The sequence below is a fragment of the Dermacentor andersoni genome, chromosome 10 (genome assembly GCF_023375885.2).
Source record: "Dermacentor andersoni chromosome 10, qqDerAnde1_hic_scaffold, whole genome shotgun sequence".
Taxonomy (NCBI): domain Eukaryota; kingdom Metazoa; phylum Arthropoda; class Arachnida; order Ixodida; family Ixodidae; genus Dermacentor; species Dermacentor andersoni.
This window is the reverse complement of record NC_092823.1, coordinates 84,781,390-84,802,902: the sequence shown is the minus strand read 5'-3', so window position 1 is coordinate 84,802,902 and position 21,513 is coordinate 84,781,390. Positions and strand designations below refer to the sequence as shown.

Here is a 21,513-nt window from a genome sequence, read left to right as displayed (position 1 = left end):
GAATGCCATTTGGTCTCGACGAGGTTAGCCCACTCTGCCAACATGACTTGTCATTTTGGGTCATCAGTATTGATCGTACGCTCCCAGGAATCGGAATGCCGAGGAATCGTTCTTGGTGGTGTTTGGATGGCCGCCTCTAAAGTATGTGATCTTAGTCTGTGGTTAGTGCTTTGCAGCGCCTGCGGTTAGGTTCAAACAATTGCTTAGAAATTTTAGCCAATCTTTTGGGACCCAGCACGGATCCAGTCTGTACCGGCCATATAGTGGTGGCCTGCTTCGGGAAGAGAATCGTACTCGGGTACGGATAGGCTCTGCACTAATCCTTGTAAAATTGACTTGGTTGGTGATATGTGAGGATGGGTTCAAGCTGGCCATGCGGCTCGAGCGATTCCACCTTCCAGTTATCTGCTGCTTGGGCGGCTAGGTGAGCTCCTTCGTTATCCATGTTAGTGGCATGAGCTGGCGCAAACATTAGACAAATGTACGTAAGATGAAGAAGTTCCTGTTCGTCCTTGCAACGAATTCTGTGCTGCGAGATGAAGGCTGTTGATGAAACAGTTACTTGACTTTCGAGCCTACTGTTACAGCATTTTAAACTTCTGCCTCCAAAGCTTTTCACAGTCAATTTTTACGTACGCCAAGCGTTACCTATGTACAAAGCCTCAGGCTATAAACGTGTAGAATTATTGGCTTCATTTGGAATCCTATGGAAGCATTTATTTAGATATTTATTTGGTTTGCATAAAATCACGCATCATTAAATCGTTTTCTTGTGGGCATGTCAACATCATTTTCAAAAAATGTTGTTATCCTGGTTGAGGAAATGCGGCCTACAGTATGCATTAACATGCTTTGGGGAAAAAAGAAAGAGAAAACGTTTACATGTACTAACAGAAACGCAGTAAACGTCCTGTTCTATTCGCGAGTAACGAGTACTATGAAGATGCAAAAATATTAAGCACTGATGTCACCAGAACGATGGCTCGCACTTAAAAGACACGCTATTCAATGTGCAAATAGTCTTAAAATTTTAATCAGTTTTGGGAATAGTCCATGAGTGGCACACATCTCTCAGTTTAATTATTAGTGATATTGGTTCCACAGTTCTACGGTGCCATAATAATATATTATTTGTAGCCTAGCAATCGGACTATGAGGTTGGTTGCGTCGACAAACGGAGAAATGCCTCACTGCTTCGCGCAGAAGTTTGTTCAGAACCATTGTTCGTGCGCAGGAGCGTCGACAATACTGATATCTTTTTTTTCACAACGAGAATAACTTGCACGTTGCGATTTTCTGGTGGCTTCAGTATTGAACAAGCAGGCCTACATGTTCAATCGAGAATGACATGTTCCGTCTACACGATAAACAATTTTACTGCTCTTATTCTTACTGGTCACAACAGCTCTTACAGGTCAGTGTACAAACACTAAAATGCGCTTATGTTCTCGAGTTTGGCTGAAGATGACGTAAATGGGGTGTGAATCATTTGTGTGGATCATTTGGAAGCGGTGGCAGCTCTTGGGAACACCTACTAATCGTTGAATTCTGCTTGTTACAGCTTCCATGCACTTCTGATGCAGGCCATCGTACGTGCCTTTTGACTTCGTACCGTTCCTGCGGAGTGCCACGCCGGAAGCCCCGATGCACTGATCATCTCGCTTCGCCGTTTCCACGATGTTTGCCAAGCGCATGCGCACCTAGCAAGCTTCGGGAGCCGTTATAAGTGGGCGTTTTTGCTCCTTGGCGATCATTTGGCAGCGGTGGCAGCTCGTGGGAACGCCTACTAATCGTTGAACCCTGCTTGTTACAGGTTGGTGCTCAAATTATTTCTTATTATTGTGTTAAAAATCAACCTACAACGTTGCTACTGCCGTTGCCACAGTGTTGCCCTGTAGTCCCGTTTGCCCTTGTTGTTAAGGTTTGCCTTGTTTTGTGCTCACATTGTGAAAGTTTCAACTGTGTCCCATATTTGCTCTTCTTGTCAGTTGCCCGTTCGTAAAGACGAAGGGTCGGTGCAATGCTCCGAGTGCTCTCTCGAATACCACTTTGGCAAGTGCGCTAGTGTAACTGAGAAATCATTTAAAACAACATCGGAAAGTGCCAAAATCACCTGGAGATGCCCAGTATGCAGAAACACTGCAGCACGCGCTACTCGCAGCGAACCTGAAATGGAGGTTCTCGCGGCCATAAATCAAAAGCTCGAAAGCCTGCCTGCCCTAGTTGGAAAAATCAATGATATGGAAAAATCACTCCAGTTTATGTCGGGAAAGTTTGACGAGTTTGTACAAAAGATAATCCGACAAGACAGTGAAATAAAGGCTCTCAGAACGCGAGTGACAGAACTAGAGGTAAAGGACATGGTCGACACCGCAGTTCAACATGAGCTTCGGCAACAGATAAATGACTTCGAATTCCGCAGCCGGCGGCTTAATTTGGAAGTACATGGCGTCCCTGTTGTTCCTGGCAAGAACCTATTATCGTCACTAGATCAGGTTGCTGACAGGCTTCGTGTTCCTCGGGTGACTGATGCTGACGTTGTATCAGCTCACCGCCTGCCAGCGAAGCAAGATAATGTTCCCGGAAATATTATCAGGTTTGCCAGACAACAGATAAGGCTACAGAAAAAGAGCGCGCTCAAGAACAGTGACCCGAAACTTTTCATTCAGGAAAAGTTAACTCGCTTCCACAGCGAACTTCTTCGAGCTGCGAAAGAGAGGGCAAAAGCAAAAGGCTATGATTTCGTCTGGTATGTAAATGGAAAAATTCTTGCTCAGAAGTCCAGTGGAGCAGCTACCACTGTTATTAGGAGTAAAGACGACCTTGGCAAATTATAACTGATGACAAGTTTATTCTTTTGTGTTCAAAGAAAGCACGATGAATGAGACTCGCTATTATTTGTCTAATTATAATAACCAAGCAGTGTCAAAGTTCTCGATGGCTTTTCACAAATGTATTCACCTCAATACTAGGTCAGTGAAAAACAAAATATTGTGCTTAGAAGAAATCTTTGCCGGTTTCTCTTTTCAATTTTCTGCAATAATGTTAACAGAGACATGGAGCACTTGTGACTATGATGTTTTCAGATTGAAAGACTATACCACATACTACGTAAATAGGCAAAATGTCCGCGGTGGTGGTGTTGCACTATTGCTGAGCAACGATCTAGAAGGTTAATTACTTGAATCGTACACTGTAATAACCCGAGATTATGAAATTCTGTCGGTTTGTACGCAAAGCACTCTGTTTTCTGTATGTTACCGGCCTCCAGACGGTAATATTTCGTTATTTCTGCAGTTCTATGACCTGTTTATGGCTTCTGTTGTTGAGCGTCATAATCAGAAAACGTTAATAGCCTGCGGCGATTTCATATTGACATGAATATTCCCAGTCCGTCTGCTAGAGAGTTTAATACATCCATTGTGTCTAATGGTTTTGTTAACCTGATTGATATACCAACGAGAGTCACAAGTGAAAGCCATTCTGTGCTTGATTTAATTATCACTAACTCTATGCATACGAATGTTATATCGGGCGTTTTATCGTGTTCCATTAGTGATCACCTTCGCGTGTTTGTTTGCATAGAGAAGCCTGGTGCAATGGGCAGCAAATCTACATCAGTCACACAGCAAGCAATTACAGAGACATCACTGACATCCTTTGGGGACCAGCTTGTGAAAATAGATTGGAGCAAGATAGCTGAACTAGATGACGCAGATTTAGCCTATTATACGTTTAGTGATACATTTAAACAAATTTATCATGATTGCTTTCCTCCTGTGACCCGCATAAGAAGTCGCAAAACCCGCAAGCCGTGGATGACGTTAGAGCTCCGCAGAGAAATACAAACCAAACAAAAGTTATACAGAAATTTTTTGTGCACTCGTCAGGCTGAGGACCTTGCCGTCTTTAAGAAATACAGGAATAAATTGACTAAAAAACTGCGATCTGCAAGAACTTCCTATTACCTATCACTACTAGTCGTCAAGAATGCTTGACATAGTGCACTATGGGCAAGATTAAATACTCTCTTACAGCGTAATAGTACACACACTGCATTAACCAAACTAAATATTGATGGAAAGGAAGTTTGTTGTTTGGAATTGGCTAATGTATTCAATACGTTTTTAACAAACCTGACTACTAGCGCTGCTCAATCTGATGCTAGCAAATACATGCACATTCGAAATGATGAATCAGTCTTCCTGCATCCTGTTACGGAAGGTGAAGTAGTGTCAGTAATAAGAAATCTTAACAACAGCAGTAGCTGTGATATTGATGACATTCAAATTCGGCCAGCCAAGCATGTAGCTGAAGTTATCGCTCCTATACTTGCTCACATCTTTAACATCTGTTTAGTAACTGCAGTTTTTCCCCCCAAAAAATGCAATTAGCGAAAGTCGTTGTCCTTTTTAAAAAGGGAGATCGAAATGTTCTTGGTAATTACAGACCAATTTCAATTCTACCAGTGTTCTCAAAAGCCTTTGAAAGAATGCTTCATTTAAGGCTGTCTAACTTCATTCATAAATTTAACATGCTAACACCAATTCAGTTAGGCTTCTGTAAAGGCAAATCAACTGAGTCTGCATCGCTCGAACAAAAATAATATATAATAACACAGCTAGAAAACAAAGCTTATGTCATTGGTGTGTTTGTGGACTTTTCAAGGGCTTTTGACCTCGTGCACCATAAAATACTTAATAAATTGCAGCACTATGGTATCCGAGGGAAAGCACTATCATTATTGAACACTTATCTATCATTTAGCCAACAAGTGGTATTGATTGATGGTATGCAGTCTGAACCGAAACCTCTCATGTGCGGTGTCCCTTAAGGAAGTACGCTAGGACCTTTACTCTTCAACATTTATATAAATGATATAATAAATATTAACGATGATGCAAAGTTTGTCATCTATGCGCATGATACAAGTCTGTTTTTTGCCGGTAATAGCATTTCCGAACTTATTGATCAATGCAACGTTGCAATGAAAGCCCTCGAGGATTGGTCCATTGCTAATTCAATGAAGATAAACGAGGGTAAGACTAAGGCAGTCATTTTCAAACCAAAAAATAAACTTATCCCACCGCATGAAGATATTATTTTGAATTCACGTCGAGTAGAAATAACAGAGCAGTTCAAATGCCTAGGGGTTATTTTCCTCCGATGTCATGGGATCATCACGTTAATTACGTCTCAAACAAAATAGCTCAAATCCCTGGCGCTATAGGTCGTTTAAAAAACATCCTACCTACACAAACTAAAATGCTTATTTGCAACTCAATCTTCAACTCGAATTTGAATTATTGCCACTTAGTTTGGAGTACCACAACCTTCACTAACCTTGAATGCATTCACCTAATCCAAAAAAAGGTATCTCCGACATGTGTATAATACGTCGTACCGACATCCAAGTGCAGCTTTAATTAGTCATTTTAGAGTAATTAAAGTGCATAATCTCTGTAAATATCGTCTCAGTGTCATCTTTAAATCGGAAATTAGGAATAATATAACCAATCTCAAGAAATTAGCAGAACTAAAGAAAAAAAAACGTTAAGCTATCCAACAAGACATGGCGAGGAATGGATAGTACCAACACCTCGACTTAAACTTGGACAAGAATGCCTTCACTATATTCTCCCATCTCTTATTAATGGTTATAGTCTCATTAATTTTTATGTGGTTTCTTGTTCGCGCGAGGAGCTTCATACTATGTGTTTAAATAACATGGCTTGAGTTTACTTGTGTGCACGTATTGCTGTTTCGTGTATACTTTAGTGATTACTTGATATACTTATCTGTTTGTTTGTTTTTTGTACGAGTTCCAGTGCTGCCACCCTTCTGAACTTTAGGTTTGTAGACTTGTAAAGCTGCCCTGGTGTAGCTTTTTTCTGCAACCCCTCCATCTGTACTGTAAGATGGGAAAATAAAGTTGAAATTGAAAATTGAAATTAAATGTTTTCAAAGGATGAGACGCTATATTGTATCTGAGGCCACCGAGGTTCGTGGAACACTTGCGAAGACCTTGTGCGAAGATGCCTATACAAATATCATAAAAGGCAAAAGGTAAAACGACAAACTGTAAAGTTCATACAAGAAGCGCTTGTTACAATCTGTGTGGCCTCTTTCTGACATGGTGGTACCATAAGGTATAGGCCTAAAATGCGTGCTGCAATATCCTCTTGACGTCAGCCGTAAATTTCTACCCATACCCACTTTCGGCATTCGCCATTGTGATGCTCCCAAAACACTGAGATACGGCATCTGAGATGCTAGCTACAAAATATTTGTATATAAAGGGCTCATGTTGACTCCTTGCTTCATGGGGAACATGAAGACGCAGAAGAGTGTCGTTCCAGCTCTTGTAGTCATTCTAGCGCTAGTATTTGCGATAATATTGCCAACCGCGCAGCCAGATGGGAGAGTTGAGATCACAGAGCCCCTGTATGACGTAGTAGAGGTAAGCGCTCTCTTCTTTATGTTTTATTAAGGTAACTATAATTTTAGGCAGCAAGAATCTTCGTACAACTATGTGAGTGACGATCTGCTGGTGATATTTTCGAGAAATTACAATGAAATTATAGGGCAATTGCACTTAGTTGTTTTACTGAATGTTGCGGTTCTTATGTTGTACGATTATTAGCGTTAAGTAAATATGAACTTTTTCGAATACGAAACGCATACAAATGCCAGACTATTTTTCTCTTAGGCCCCCCCACATAGAATGACTAGTCCAAGAAAGACCGTTGCCAGTCAATGATAGAGATTTGAAACTCAAGATCGCCAGTCGTACTTCAAATATTGCGCGAATAGCCTCTCAATATATTTAGACCGTGTTTGTGTTTGTAAACAAGTGTTCCGAGAATCAATGGTGGCTGTATGGATTCGAGCTTTACAAAAACGTTACGATAAATGGTTGACGGATAATGATGGAAGTTCTCTACAGAGGATAAACGTATGGTGCTCACGGGCCCGTGCGCCGTTGACTCATGTAAAATGGCCTGGGGCAAGGGAACTATCAGCGCTTCGAGTGTTAAAGATAAAATGTCATAATAAGACACCGCCAAATAACACTAAATGGCAGACCAGAAGCAAAACTCACAGATTGTCACGTAAACTTCCACCGCAGAAACTTAGAGAAGGCTTTCTTTATCGATTTTGTTCCTGCGTTCGAATTTTTTGCCGTTGTTTCAATTCTGATAATAGGCGTTACTTGGTTTGAAGGTGGAAAAGAGTAAGAGGTCGTTAATAGTCGGTTTTTACGAAATATTTTCTTAGTGTTATAGCGTTATATATTACGAAAGGCCGAATAGTTCCAGTTCTAATAAGTATAGGAAAAGTTAGTTCGTAATATTGATTCGTACTCCAGATTTGTAATATTCACCCACCCCTAATAATTATGCGCTCACTATCTATTGTTTTGCGAGCTGCGTTGTGTATATATCCACTCAACCTCCCTAAACGACCAAACACTCTTGAAAGTAGTGATACAGGGTAATTTCTAAGACGTATAATCATCACCGCCTCAATAAATGTTGAGGATACCGCTTTGAAGTTATTATTGCATGCATTTTTACATTATTAGGTAATTTAGGAGAAAAACTGCCAAATACTACAAAGTCATGTTCCTGTAACTCTTGAAAATTATCTCAAACTTCAAAAATCAAGCTAATTAAAAGAGATCTAAAGAGAAAGTTAAAAGAGAGTTGTTCGAACAACTCTCTTATGCGCAAGGAACGCGACAAAGCTTGTAATACTTCAGAATTTCGTTGCCCGCTTTAGAACACGTTCTTCGAGTGAAACTCCCTTAATAACCTGTTGCTTTGGCTTTGTCGACACCACCAATTTGAACAGCTTTCGAATTTTCCTGCTGTCGACACTTAAAGCAATTACTATGCATGTATAGTTCAAAATTTCCTTCTGTTGTTCTTGCAGCTTTCCACTTCACGATTGGCGTAGGTTCGCTGATGATGCCTTGAATATGAGTCTTATCTTTAACTTAGGAACTTGTTTTATTTGGTTAACAATGCGATGTGTGAAGATAGAGGTGTTGTTTTTATTTCAACAGTGAAGCTTTATGCGTTACGTGTGGTAAAACCAGCATGTATGGCCTGCTGGGCAGCAGTATCAAAAACGCTACGTTGACGTCACTTCGCAAAGCCGTGTAACGTGCAAGCTTGCGGGTGCTATGGCACACACGACGCCATCAGGCCACGGTGCGCCTAGACGCCTACACAGGACTCGCGCGGCCGCGCCATACGCGTCATGCGCCAGAATTGAAGGCCCCGTCGGAAACATTCGCTTAATATGTGAATTACCTAGCCTGGTGTCAGTGCGCACAGGGAAACGTGAACACTTCACACTCGATGACCGCGTACAATTGCTGTCAAAACGCTGGTGGTAGGAATCGCGGCTGTAGCAGCAAGCGAAGTGACCTTTCTGATGTATATCGCTTTAACGTAAACTTGGCGGTGTGAACAGATCGCACATAAAGCGACGAGCCGTCGGCCCACCGAGACTGTGTCCACAAAGCAGATCGATTTAAAGCCCGCGAGACCGTGCGCGGCCGAAGTACAACACCCGCCTACCTGACATTTCCCGTGCCATACGCTCGACGAAATATGGCGCGCTTCTTCCCATTGTGCACGCGAGACTAGGCCGCCATCATCGGCTCACCGTCGCAAGCTTTCACTCACACACACCGTCTACGGCGCGTGAGGACGATGTTATCAGGAGACGAACCCTGACCGGACGTATGGATCCCAAAGAAAACATGTAACAAGTTCCAGAGGGCGTCAACCCTGCGCGCCTCCGCCTGCCTTCCTCCTCCGCAACGTTTCATTTCGTTTCTCCATCCCCACTTTGTTCAACGTTGCCTACACATTCGTCTAGGTGTCCTTACATTGCCGCGCGCTGAGCGCGCTCTTTCGTACTTTCACCGGCACGCGATTATGCTCAAGTAAAACTCTTGCTTGGGCTAGTTGGTTCATGCTTGAATTAGTAAAGGCAAGGAGCAGGAGGTCAGGACTCAAGAAGTCGTTTGTGTTCTTCTTCTTGAGTCCTGACCTCCTGCGTCTCGTGCACAGACATCTACAGAGTCATACGTCGCATACATTCAGTACGTTATCACTCTTTGCCGCCGGGTTGGCGAGCACATGCCTGAGTCCGAGAAAGTTTCGCATGTGCTAAAAGGTTTCCCCGACGATGCGTTTAACGTACTCGTTTATAGCGATGTTGATACCGTTGACACCGTTATCAAAGAGTGCTGGCGGTTTGAACAAGCCAGGAGCCGCCGTATATCCCCGAGATTCGCATGGCTGCGCATTCGGCCGAAACTTCATCGCGCGCCGTTCACCCGCCGCTCACCTATGACAACGTCATGCGCATTGTTCGTCACAAAATTGAACTGCCTGTCTTGCACCTGTTCATCCACCAGTATTCCCAACTCCTGCCAGTGACCCATCTCTACGATTTGTGTTCCTCATCCAGGCTGTAGTCAGGCAGGAGTTTGCAAATTTGGGCCTTCCTACAGCGTGCCCACTTGCTCGTCCTGATCCTCGGCCTTATTTCACAGGCACCGCTTGACGATCCTAGACCTCTCCTTTGCCCTCCCGCAATCCTACGGAATGGAGAAGGCCGTACGATCAGCCCATCTGCTTCTTCTGTAACCCGCCGGGCACATTGCTCGTTATTGCCATTGAAGTTCGAACAATGCACATCGCCAGACCTTCCCACCTACATGTACCCTATTCCTTCGAAGCGTTCAGCCGCTGCTTCCCCTGCTTAATATTCGTTGTCTTCCCATACGTCTCTTACCTCTGACGCCACTCCTCCTGTTCGGCGCTTTTTCTGCTCCCCGTCGCCTCAAATCCCGCTAATTACGCTCACCGCAGCCTCGCCGCAGCCTCGCCGCTTTTCCTCGCCGATCTTATCTGGACGCTCGCTGCCGGAAAACTAGATCATGCAGCTTATGGATGTGAAACTGCAATGCCAACGTCCCCTGCAAATCCTCTACGGACGCTTCCCACTTACCATACCCTCATCATCATCATCATCATTTATTTACCCTTAAAGGCCCTTGACTTAGGGCAGTAGATAAGGGTGGGGGGAGTCGCTACATATACAGTGGTCAGTAACAACAAAAAACCAATACAAAGTGCAGGGTTCATGTTCAACATTAACATCATCAGAAGCATCAACACTAAGAAAAAAGTCGACTCCTAGAAGTAAAAGTCGACAATGTCCCTGTAAACACCCTCGGAACACAGCGCTTGTCTTCGTCGTCCTTTTTGTACCTCGCATCTACGACACAGACAATACGTGTTGCCGATGGTGGTGCTGTTAAAGCTATATGAATGTGCTCTGCCCGTGTAAGCAATGCCGGTGGTCAAACTGCTGTTTTTTTTGCCGTCCTTGCTCGCTGCCCACATGAACTCATACTTGTCCTTTAGTATCTTTCGGTGCACTCAGCCCTAATTGATTGCTCTTATGATGCACTCTGCCTCGATCTTTCTCTTCTGTCAGATGCCTGTGACACGCCCGCCAGCCGCTTAAGCCTGACTGCCTTTTTTCGCCTACCGCCTGGAGCCGTCACGTATGTGTGTTTCTCATCGACCCCTCCCGTTCTTGACGACCACTACATCAGCAGCCGTATTACTGATCTACGACTGTATGTAATGCTAATATGCCGCATACTATAGTCACAATAACAGATAAGTGTGTCTTCGTCCCGCTCCTAAATTTTGGTCTGACCTCTCAATTGTTGCCCCACAAGATGTAGCTTGCCCAACTCCGTGCTTTAAAAGACAATGACGTGAAGGTTGTCGCCATAACCGCTCCTGATGAAGCTGAAGTCTTCCTGTCACCATGTTCTGACGACGCCATTTTTGAAAAATGGTTGCATCAGACCTTTCACCTGACCAGACTGACGCCCTCTGCGGAGATTTGGCCTCATAAAGCAACATTTTCGACATCCGTGATGAACCCCTGGGTCAGAATAAGATTATCACCCACCGCATCAACACTGGTATTTGCTCATTTACCGTGTGTGCACATCAGAGCACGAAGTGGCTCAAAAAGAAGCGGTCAAAATGCTTTCGATGGAGATCACAGCACTATCATCTTGTCCTTGGGCCTCTCCCGTCGTCTAGTAAAGAAGAAAGACGGCTCCTGGCGTTTCTGCATTGATTATCGGCACCACAACAAAATCACCAAGAAGTATCTGTGCCCTCTTTCCCGCATTGACGACGCCATCGACTACTTCCACGGTGTCACCTTCTTTTCACCCCTGGACCTTCGTTCAGGCTACTGGCAAATCTCTGTAGACGACATGGATCGTGAGAAAACCTTCTTCCTGACCCCTGATGGACTTTAGCATTTCAACTTCATGCATTTCGGTCTCTGCAACGCTCCAGATGCCTTTGAGAGAATGATGGACACACTGTTTCAAAGATTTAAGTGGTTGACGTGTTTATGTTACCAAGATGACGTGATAATCTTCTCACACACTTTCCCAATACACATTGAGCTGCGTACGACCATTCTAGCACTATTTGGATGAGCTGGCCTCCGGCTCAATTCCTCGAAGTGCCACTTCGCTCTGCGTCAAAATACTGGGCTGGGCCACGTTGTTGACGCTTCCGGTGGCCGACCAGACCCAGCAAAAATACGGGCTGTCACGAACTTTCCCTTACCATGCTTTGTTCATTAAATTCCACGCTTTGTTCATTAAGCTCCTACTTTTGCTTTTTCGTGAAAAACTTTGCAGCACCCGCACGTCTACTCACTGACCTTCTCAAACAGGACGACCCGTTACCTTGGGGTCCTCAACAAGCTGACGCCTTTTCTCAGCTCATCACCGCTCTAACTACTCCAATAATCTTTCACACATTGATCTGGATGCTCCCACCGAAGTGCGCCGGGACGCTAGTGGTCACTGCATTGGTGCAGTTTGGCCCAAAACCAAAGAGGCATTGATCGTTTTATTGCGTACGCCAGTCGTCTCCTCTCGAAATATAAACGCAACTACTCTATTAGAGAATGGGCATGCCTTGCTTTTGTCTGGGCGGTTTCTAAATTCCGTCGTTACTTGTATGGCGGATGTTTCTATGTTCTCATTGACCATCACGCTCTCTGTTGGCTGTTTTTACTCAAGGGGCCTGCTGAACGACTTGGTTGTTGTGCCCTGCGCCTTTAGAAGTACTCTTACTCCGTTGCCTAAATGTGTGGCCGCCTCAATCTGGACACGGACTGCTTGTTCCGGTACCCTGCTGACCATACAACCTTATCATGCATCGGGTATCATGTCTATGTGTATACTTTGCCAGGTTGGTGATGAACAATGTGATGATGCTTCCTTGTGATCGCTCATTGACCGCCTCGAGTCTACACTTAACGACGCGTCACTGCGTCGTCCTCTTGAATAGCACACCTTACCGTCGTAACGTCGTGCCAGATGGCCCTGAGCTGCTTCTCGTCATACCTAAACATTCGCACCTGCATGAGGTTTACGTCGAACCAACTGCTGGTCAGCTTGGCGTATCTAGCACATCCGCTGCCGCTTCTTTTAACGTGGTCTCGCCTGGTCTATTTGACGTTACGTGGCCTTCTACGATAAATGCCAACGTCGGAAACGACCTGTCGCGCTCCCTGTAGGACTGCTTAAATCGCTCTCCATACCGACCGAATCATCCTTCCGTGTTGGTTTAGAGCTTGTCGGTCTTTTTCCTGAGTCAAAATTCTGGAACAAGTGGGTCGCTGTTGCTAGAGATTATGCGACCAGGTATGCAATCACTCCAGCGTTCCCCACCAGCACTGCTGCTGGTGTTGCCGATTTTAACCATGATGTTAGTCTAAACCACTTTGATTCTACACCAATTGCTCACAGATCGAAGCCGCTCATTCTTGTGCCGCGTAATGGGCTATATTTCGCGCTCCTCGTCAACGCAGCACACGATGACCATTTCGTACCATTCCCAATGAAATGGCCTCGCCGAGCGCCTGAATCGCACCCTCGCGGATATGTTCCCAATGCATGTTTCATATAACCATCGTGACTGGGACCTGGTGCTACCTTACGAGATCTTCGCCTACAATTCATCACGTCACGACACCGGCGGTTATTCACCCTTTTACATGCTCTGTGCCCGCGAACCGGCGTTACTACTGGGCACCCTGCTCCGGCTGCTACAATGTCGCCTAGCGAATATGCACGTGAGGCCATAGCTCGTGCTTTTTACGAGCTTCCGATCGCCCGTACTGGGCTGTCGGCCTAGTAAGCGACCTAGAAGCGCCTTTATGATAGCTGGCATCGCGATATTCGTTTCTCACCCATTGGCTTCGTTCTCCTGTGGTGTACATTCCGTCGTAGTTGCCTGTCAGAGAAGTTGTTATCTCGGTACACGGGCACTTACGAGATCGTCCGTTAAGTGACGGACGTCACCTACGAGATTGTTGCCGTCTCGCCGACTGCGCCACCTACTATCGCTCCCAGTGACATAGTTCACGTCATCAGACTGAATGAATACCGCCCTCTTTCTGACAGCAATGTTTAAAGTGCACCGAGACGGTGTTCCTGTCGCCGGGGGTAATGTTACGAAGTCAACACAATCCGAGAAAGACATTCTGCCTGGAGCAGACGACGAAGAAGACGGGACTTTCTGGTGTGCAGGCTGTCCACCATCTTGGTTGCTTCTGTGTACCTGAGAGTAAATGCAATGTAAATAGTCACGCCCCTTGTCGTTTTACGCAACAGTATTCTGGAAAGTTTCGTGTTGAGAAATTGGTGCAAGATTTGCCTGAGCATCATCAAACCAGAATAGATTTTTTCGGCCACAGGAAAGAATAGAATATTTAAACATAGTAGGGCAAACTGTCGGTAATGTAGGTTAAAATGATGTGCTGGCAAAAAAAGAGAACATTTCTGATCCTGTGCTATTACAAAAACATGCGAATCTTCCAAAAAGCGTCATGCAGGAACGATAATATGTTTACTGAACATATGGCGGATCGGTGAATAGGAAGATGCGTTCGTAACAACACAAAGTACTTTATTTTGCAGTACAGCAAGTTTATTGCCATTTGAAGATGTGGTGTTACCGGAAACAAGGAAGCAGTCAGTAACTAAGCGCCGAAGAGAATAGAAAGCATAGTATGGATTCAGTTTTACGTTAATCGGTAATGTATGTATGTGGCGGCGTGTAATTTCTTAAATTCGAGAGATAAAGGCTGACGGCTGACGTGAGAGCGACCCACGTCGTAAACTTAAAGGTATCGATGAACGATATCACGGTAAGAGCTAGATAGGCTGGTGGTGGGTTTACCACATGTCTTCCGTTCGGGTGGACAAGTAGGACCGCAGTTTCTTGCGTGTTTATATTATATATATATGATCAGACATCCATATCTGCTGAGGCTAGTTAGAGTTCATTCGCGATGTTGGTTATTGATTCTACAGTAAGGCGATGAAAAGGAATGGTTTGTGTCATCGGCCCATATCTGACATTCTCGAGTAAGGGCCGCCTCCTGTATAGGTCTCCGCGCCTAACTTGGCAACTTGGCAAAGAAAGCTTCACGATGGAACATTGAATTCCAGACCACAGCAAGAGCAAACATAGAAGGTAGTGACACCCAAAGAGCGAAGCACTGAAAGCGATCGGAAGGTTTAGCGTTACGCTGACGCACCTGGGAAGGTGTTGTAACAATACGCGTGGGCGACATGTTGGCGGCACGACACATAAAAAAACTGCTGCTCCGTTGTAGGAACGCAACCCTTGCAGCTACGAGGCGCCTCAGAATATTGGCATAATCAAGGGCATCCCAGTCATGTTACGGGCGTACCGCCTCTATGGTGTACGAGATGAGACCGATGGAAGACCGCCGGCATTCATAGTGCAAGTTTGCTCTGTTTCTTTGAGACCTCAGTATGCACGCACCTGCATAAGAGTAACGATAATGTTTGAGGGCACAGTGCTCCGGGCAGCGGCGAAAGTTGAATGCTGCCGTAGCTACACTGCAGAGACAAGTGGGCACACCATGACGTTGCGTTCAAGTGGCTTCGCCCATTCAATGTTATGTTATTGGAATATCAGCGTTTTTACCTGAATATTTAGGTTACTAATTGATATGAGGAAGAGCGCTATCTTGCGCTATCTTGGTGCATTTCTATTTATGATAAATCAGGCGCTGTGTAATCATCAGCACCTAACCGAGACTCCTGCACTTTATTGCAAAACAAAACGAAAACAGTTTGCACACAATTGGTAATGGCTGTAGCTCGGCAGGTCATCTTTCCTGTAATTGGTGGTGCCCATGGTACTGCTGCTTATTTTAAGTATTGTTAAGAATAGACAAGAGAGGCAGAGCAGCGGTCCCTTTGGGCTGGTCAATTACCTCCACTTCGCGCTTCTTTCATTTCACTCGGCCACGAGAGCGTATGCTGTTCATCCGAAGGAAAGCACAGCCTGCCAGAGCGTGTCTGTCCTGCCGACGAACCTTTTCTTCAATTGAGACGCATGTACCGCTGTATTGTTCCGCTTCGTCTGTCTGTGCGTTCTTCAGACTCCGGGCAACCCCCTGGGCAAGTGTTGTGCCCTAAGATTTAACCGACAATGAAAGGTCCCTCGTATTCCGCATGTAACTTCTGGGTCGATAACTGGAGGCCACACTTTATCCAAACTTCATTTCTGGTCCTGTACTGGGGTGCTAGAGAGTGCCTGTGGTGTAGCATTGTTGGTGCCTGTTGCGCATGCAGTACAACATCTTTTGCACGCCTCTTTTGGATTGTTGTGCCAGGATGCCTGTCTTACGATGGAACATGCGATTTTCACCGGCGTGTCCAAGGAGAGCGTAGCGCCCACTTTGGGCAGCTGACCGTGAACAATGTCATACGGGGACCTTCCAGCTCAACCCTACAATGCCGTATTAATGACATGTGGAGCCGGCGCAAGATGCTGTCCAGTCTGCTTCACCCGGTTTGTTGCTTGTACATTAGGGGTCAATTAGTAATGGTTGGTATGGTTACATACTAGTGACGGTGATTAATACAGCAGCAAAACTGTGAATGACTAAACTTTTTATTTGGCGAACTTGTGCCTACAAAAGCAAGGCACCCTCTAAGCACAGCGATAGCGATGAACACGGTCGGCGATCATCGAACTCTCATCTGCGGGTCAAGCGCGTCGGTTTCTGTAGATCACTTGTCAAAAATTGTAGTTTATCGCTGGTGCCGACGTGGTTTCCAGAAACCACTACACAATTCGTGTCGCGTATGGGATCTGATAATACAGCTCAGCGGTAATATACAGAAGATAGAATGAGCGATAACATTCGCGAAAGTTCTAAATCATGCAGGCGCGTCTTGCGGTGAGCGATAACGTTTAACTTTTGTTAACCCGTGAACAGCGGTCACCGGAGAAACACGCACACGTTTCAGTATGGTTTCACCTCTTCGTCAGACCATTCGCTTCCGGGTGCTAGGCTGACATACAGCAATGCTCAACTCTAGCCTGACTGAGATAAGTACGGAGCTCGTGGCTGCGGAAAGTCGTCGAGATGTCGGAGATGGGCGTCTTTGGGAAGCTGTGTTTCCATTCGTAGTGGTCCTGTAGAAGCTTTATGACGCAGTTAGCGGCAAGCGAAGGTGTGGTGGTAACTTCCAAGAACTTTGACAAATATTGCACGGCGAGTGTAATGAAACAGTTAAACGCGGTCGTTGTTGGCAACGGCCCAAGATGACGGGTTTCCAGCGTCAAAAATTCTCAGAAGGTGCAGTAGGTGTAACGAACATGGGTTGACACCCCGGCAGCCGTTTCTGTTTTTGGCATTCCTCGCAGCTTGCGATGTATCAACGAATGCTCCTATCCATCCCGGGCCTGCAAAAGCGCACTTCCACTTTGCGCAGAGAGGCTCGTTGACCGATGTTGCCTCGTTCTGGTGTGTCAGCGATGGAGCATAATATACCGCAACGCAAGGATCCAGGAATAACTAGAAAGTGGCCTTCGTCTTGGTTATTATTTCAGTGCCGACGGTACAAAGTACCTTCGGCAGAAGGTGTACGGAAGTCCGTTTTGTATTTATCTTCGTCCGCAACGTTTACATACCGGCACCCCGCTCTCGAATTCAGAGATTAAAATAATCTTGAATTATACTTATTGTGTCGATAGCGTCATGAAAAATTTGGAGAACACTTAACCTTCGCCTTTAAGAATGGAACGCGATATTATTAAGTGATCCCTGACTACTTCTCACGCTTACTGGCAACTGTACCTTATCTAACCGTTGTTTTCCTGAAAACGCTGGCGGCGAACGCTATACGCGAAGGCAAGCTTCCTGGTTCTTTCATCTGCCCCCCCCCCCCCCCCCCCCGGCGGGCTCCGCTCTTGCCACAGATGCACAGAGGCGAACGCCATCTGGCATCTGGATGAAGATGCAAGGTACCGAGCGGGGCTGCTCCGCTCTTATTAAGAAATACCTCAAACGGCAGCTGGAAAAGGGGTGTGTTTGAGTCTGCGCGTAACAGACTTATGTTTCCTAGTATATTCAAATTACCGTCTGACGCTATCAAGTCTGTAGGCTGTGTGAAAGTCCCACTTTACGAACTATCTGACACATTTTACTTTGAGAAATCCAATGAGTTCAGTAACACCTCTGCGCCACGCGGAGGGCCTGCGTGGACCGGAATGCGTTGTTTGGTATTACTTTTCACACGCGGACACCGCCGCCGGCGCCGACACCGATGTAGGTTATCCTGTGACACGGGGCCCTTAACGCTGTCGCGTTAAAACCTGGCTTCTGGCATGAGTCTGGTATGGTCTGGTAAGATCACGGATAATAGTGATGTGCGCCATGCGGCCTACGTATAATACTTGCGCCCGCCTACGTCATTCCACGCTTCAGCTGCTTCTCCGAGGCGACCTTCAGCGACAACTTTCGCGATGTTTTCTCACCAAAAAATCCAATGAGTTTAAGATGATAAGCGAGTCCACGGTGCGAAGCCAGGTGCTAGGGTCGTCCTTGAAACCACGGAACTCCGGAAGCTTTGCCTAGGTTGTAGTTGAAATTGCCGCGCTACCGATGACAGAAGTAGTCATTGTTGAAATACTACCCTGCAATGTTACGCTATTCAACTTGAGTTTCTAACTTTGGGCTTCATGTTTTTCTTTCGTTGCAGTTTTACAATACCAGTCAGCCAATATTAACGTACTATACTACCGGAGGTACGCAAATGTGCAAGGATGACATCAAGATCAACATATCTGATTCTGATATTTACTTGCTCAGAGGCTTTAGGCGCTGGTGGTAAGTATTTTGCATCGTTTTATAGCTCTGACTGTGTTTACGGACAAGCGAATTTTCGTTTTATTAGGATGCCTCCAACTCTTCTCCACGGTAATTTTTGTACGCTCGCTGGCAAGTCTGGTACCAGTGCCCCCTATAACACCATGAAACTAACTTCTACAAGTGAGTCGCTTCATATTTCACATCTTGATTGCTTCGCGTCTAATTCTTTCTTTTTTAATTTTCAGATAATGATCTTTGATGTGCGGTCATGTACAATTACCTTGTTTCGAAATTACTGCATTTTTGTCTCTGTGCATTTCAAGGCTTTAGTTAACCAACCTTGGTTTCCCTAGCACAGAAAGCTCATGAATTCCTTAATTTGTGGCTGTTCATACTTTCTTTCTTGCGCTGTGAACGAGTCCACACAGACACAAAAATACGGACAAATGAATAGTGTGCACCCTTCCTTTGTCGGTGTTTTCATCCCTGCGTCGTTTCGTACATGACATAAGAAGGAAGTATAAATGTCTTTTGCTATATTTTTCAGATTGATGGTTTATGTAGAATCTAAGCTCTCAGAATGTTTCCTCATGAAAACATTCTGGAAACAATGTTTTATTGATCTCCCTATCCAGGAGACTAGTAGGTCTAGGGGTCCTCCGAAGCCGTTCCCAAGCTGCTTAGCATACACCGCTAATGTCAAAATAGAGCATATGTGGCCCGCGTACTGAAAGACCTTTGCGATATCAACGCCAAAATAAGATGTGTCCATCGCAAGCACCTAAACTAGACGAAGGCTCATATGAGGCTCCCTGGGAGGTATTATATGCGACTTATGAAATCCGAAACGTATATATATATATATATATATATATATATATATATATATATATATATATATATATATATATATATATATATATATATATATGAGGAAGCCTGGAAATGCATCTTTGAAGTCTTTGTATGTTTAACATGCAAACCTGTTCATCAATGGCACATATACAACCAAGGGGAATCGAAACATATTTCAAGTTGAATTTATTTCTTGCAACTATATTCAATATAAAGACGAATCAGGGGCAAAAAGCACTGAGCGCCTGACTGAATACTGATCAGTGATGACTGATCACTGATGCTGCCCAGTAGCAGCAGTACAGCACAAATATAAAGTTTAAATCTGCTAAAACCTATTTTAAAACAAACAATTGTACATGGTGTTTAAGTCTGCAGCAGAAATCTATCGCCAGTTTAGGTAGTAGTATTGCAGTATTTTCGAAAATATACCCTACGAAGCGCAATCAACATAAATTCTTTGCAATCTTTACAAAAAAGGACAGCAGATGTGTGCCATCTTAGAGAATTACAACCCAATTCGCAATGAAGCTATTTTTCGAACAATTGCAATGAAAGTTTTAGTTTCAAGTAATTATATCGCACACCTTATAGAGTTGCTCTTATGTGACTGTTCTGTATCCAACCTCGCCAACATGTGATGGTTTGGAGCACTACTTGTTAGCAATTTTTAAGAAGCCAGTAACTCACCAACACAATTGCTACTTCGTCATAAAATTTACCATGGTGCCCTGCCTCCCTGCTTTCATTCCACTTAATTTCCTGTTAGATTTGATATTGTTTGCGTACACAGTTCTTCCAGGCCAGCGGGACAAATTCTGCTTTGTTCTTATGACACATTCATTATGCTACGGAGCGCTTGCCTGTCTAATTTACGGCAAATGTTATAATTAATCCCCTGTATTTGAAGTCTACCTACACATACCCATAACGCGCCCTTTATTTTGCCAAATGTAAACAGTCTTGTTTAGTTCACCGAGGGTACCGCTTAAACCAGGTATGGCGCATGAAAGAAGGGGGCAGGGCACGATGACTTAGTATTTATTTGCAACGTTTCTAAGTTGACCAGGAACGTAAAAATTTTGTTGCACATTGCACTTACCAGGACCCCCTTCCCCTTTCCACTAAATTTAAACCTATTGTAGGCTACAGTTATGTTGGCAAACTGGGAAGTATAGGTGATAGTGACCATATTACACGCCTTAACAAATGAATGATAATTTATTTTACAAAAGCTGTGTTTGATCCAACGACATTTAACTTCGCACAGACAGTTTCCGTAGCACACCACTAAATCTCGTTAAATTTCGTCTTAGTGGCTTTTATAGTTAGTTGTTCCAGGACAGCGGGCTTAATTCTGCCCCGCTCGTTTGACACGCTCATAATACTGTAGAATGCTTGGATATTTAATTTATTGCGAAAGCCCGAATTGCCCATATGAATAGAAGTTTACCTGCACACCACTCATTACCATGTCCTTACAGCGAGAAGCGGCTTCGTTTAGTTCATTGAGGACATCAAGCGAACCTAATATATTGTGCATTAAAAAGTAAAAAAAAAAGTGATGGTTCGATAATTATTGGTAATGCTCCTAAGTAAGCCGGAAACGTTACAACTACGCGACACATTGAACTTAAATTGGCTGCCTATTCCTTGAAAGTATATATGTCTGAAACGCAAAGCTCTCTTGGGTCATTGGGAATCTAGCTAATTAGATGTGCGCGATAATTTCGAATACATCCTTACAATATTTTTAAAGCTGCACTTTTCAACATGCATTTACCATCGCACATACAATAGGCGTATTGTTCCCCCTATGTTCGAAAAATTTGACCTCAGTTGTAATTGTAATTATACGAGCGCAGCCGTCTGGTATAGACCACTCGTAAAAGTAGAAATAACGCTTTCCACAACTGGAGGCCGAGCGAACGTAACAAGATAGACGTCACCATACGCAAGGCGTATAAGCCGGCACTCGGCCTCCTCGGGAGCACGAGCACCGAAAAATTCATGGCGCTGGGAGTCCACAACACGCTGGACGAAATAGCCGAAGCACAGAGAACGGCGCAACTCGAGCGCCTCTCTGAAACGAGAACCGGAAGAAAGATACTGCGGGAGCTTGGCCTCGAGCCGAGGGAAGGCAAGTAGCAGAAAGACGTACCTATACCGGATAGCATCAACAGAAAGCTCAGGGTCTGCCCGATCCCGAGGAACGTGAACCCCGAGCACAACAAGGAGCGGAGGTTGGCGAGGGCCAGGGCTCTCGTGGACCTCCACGCCAGAGAAGAAGGCGCCATCTACGTGGACGTGGCGGAGTATCGAGGGAGCAGCGACGCATACGCGGTGGTGGCTGTCGGGGCATCGACGGGTGCAACGAAG

At 44.9% G+C, this 21,513-nt stretch overlaps 1 long non-coding RNA gene across 1 annotated transcript; it reads left to right on the top strand.

Moving 5' to 3' along the window:
- Positions 1–1,770: 1,770 nt before the first annotated feature.
- LOC129380711 (uncharacterized) lies at positions 1,771–18,457 on the top strand. The gene is made up of 4 exons (XR_011890408.1): positions 1,771–1,813; positions 10,525–10,594; positions 18,170–18,297; positions 18,365–18,457. It is a non-coding gene; the product is annotated as an uncharacterized lncRNA (long non-coding RNA).
- Positions 18,458–21,513: the final 3,056 nt, after the last annotated feature.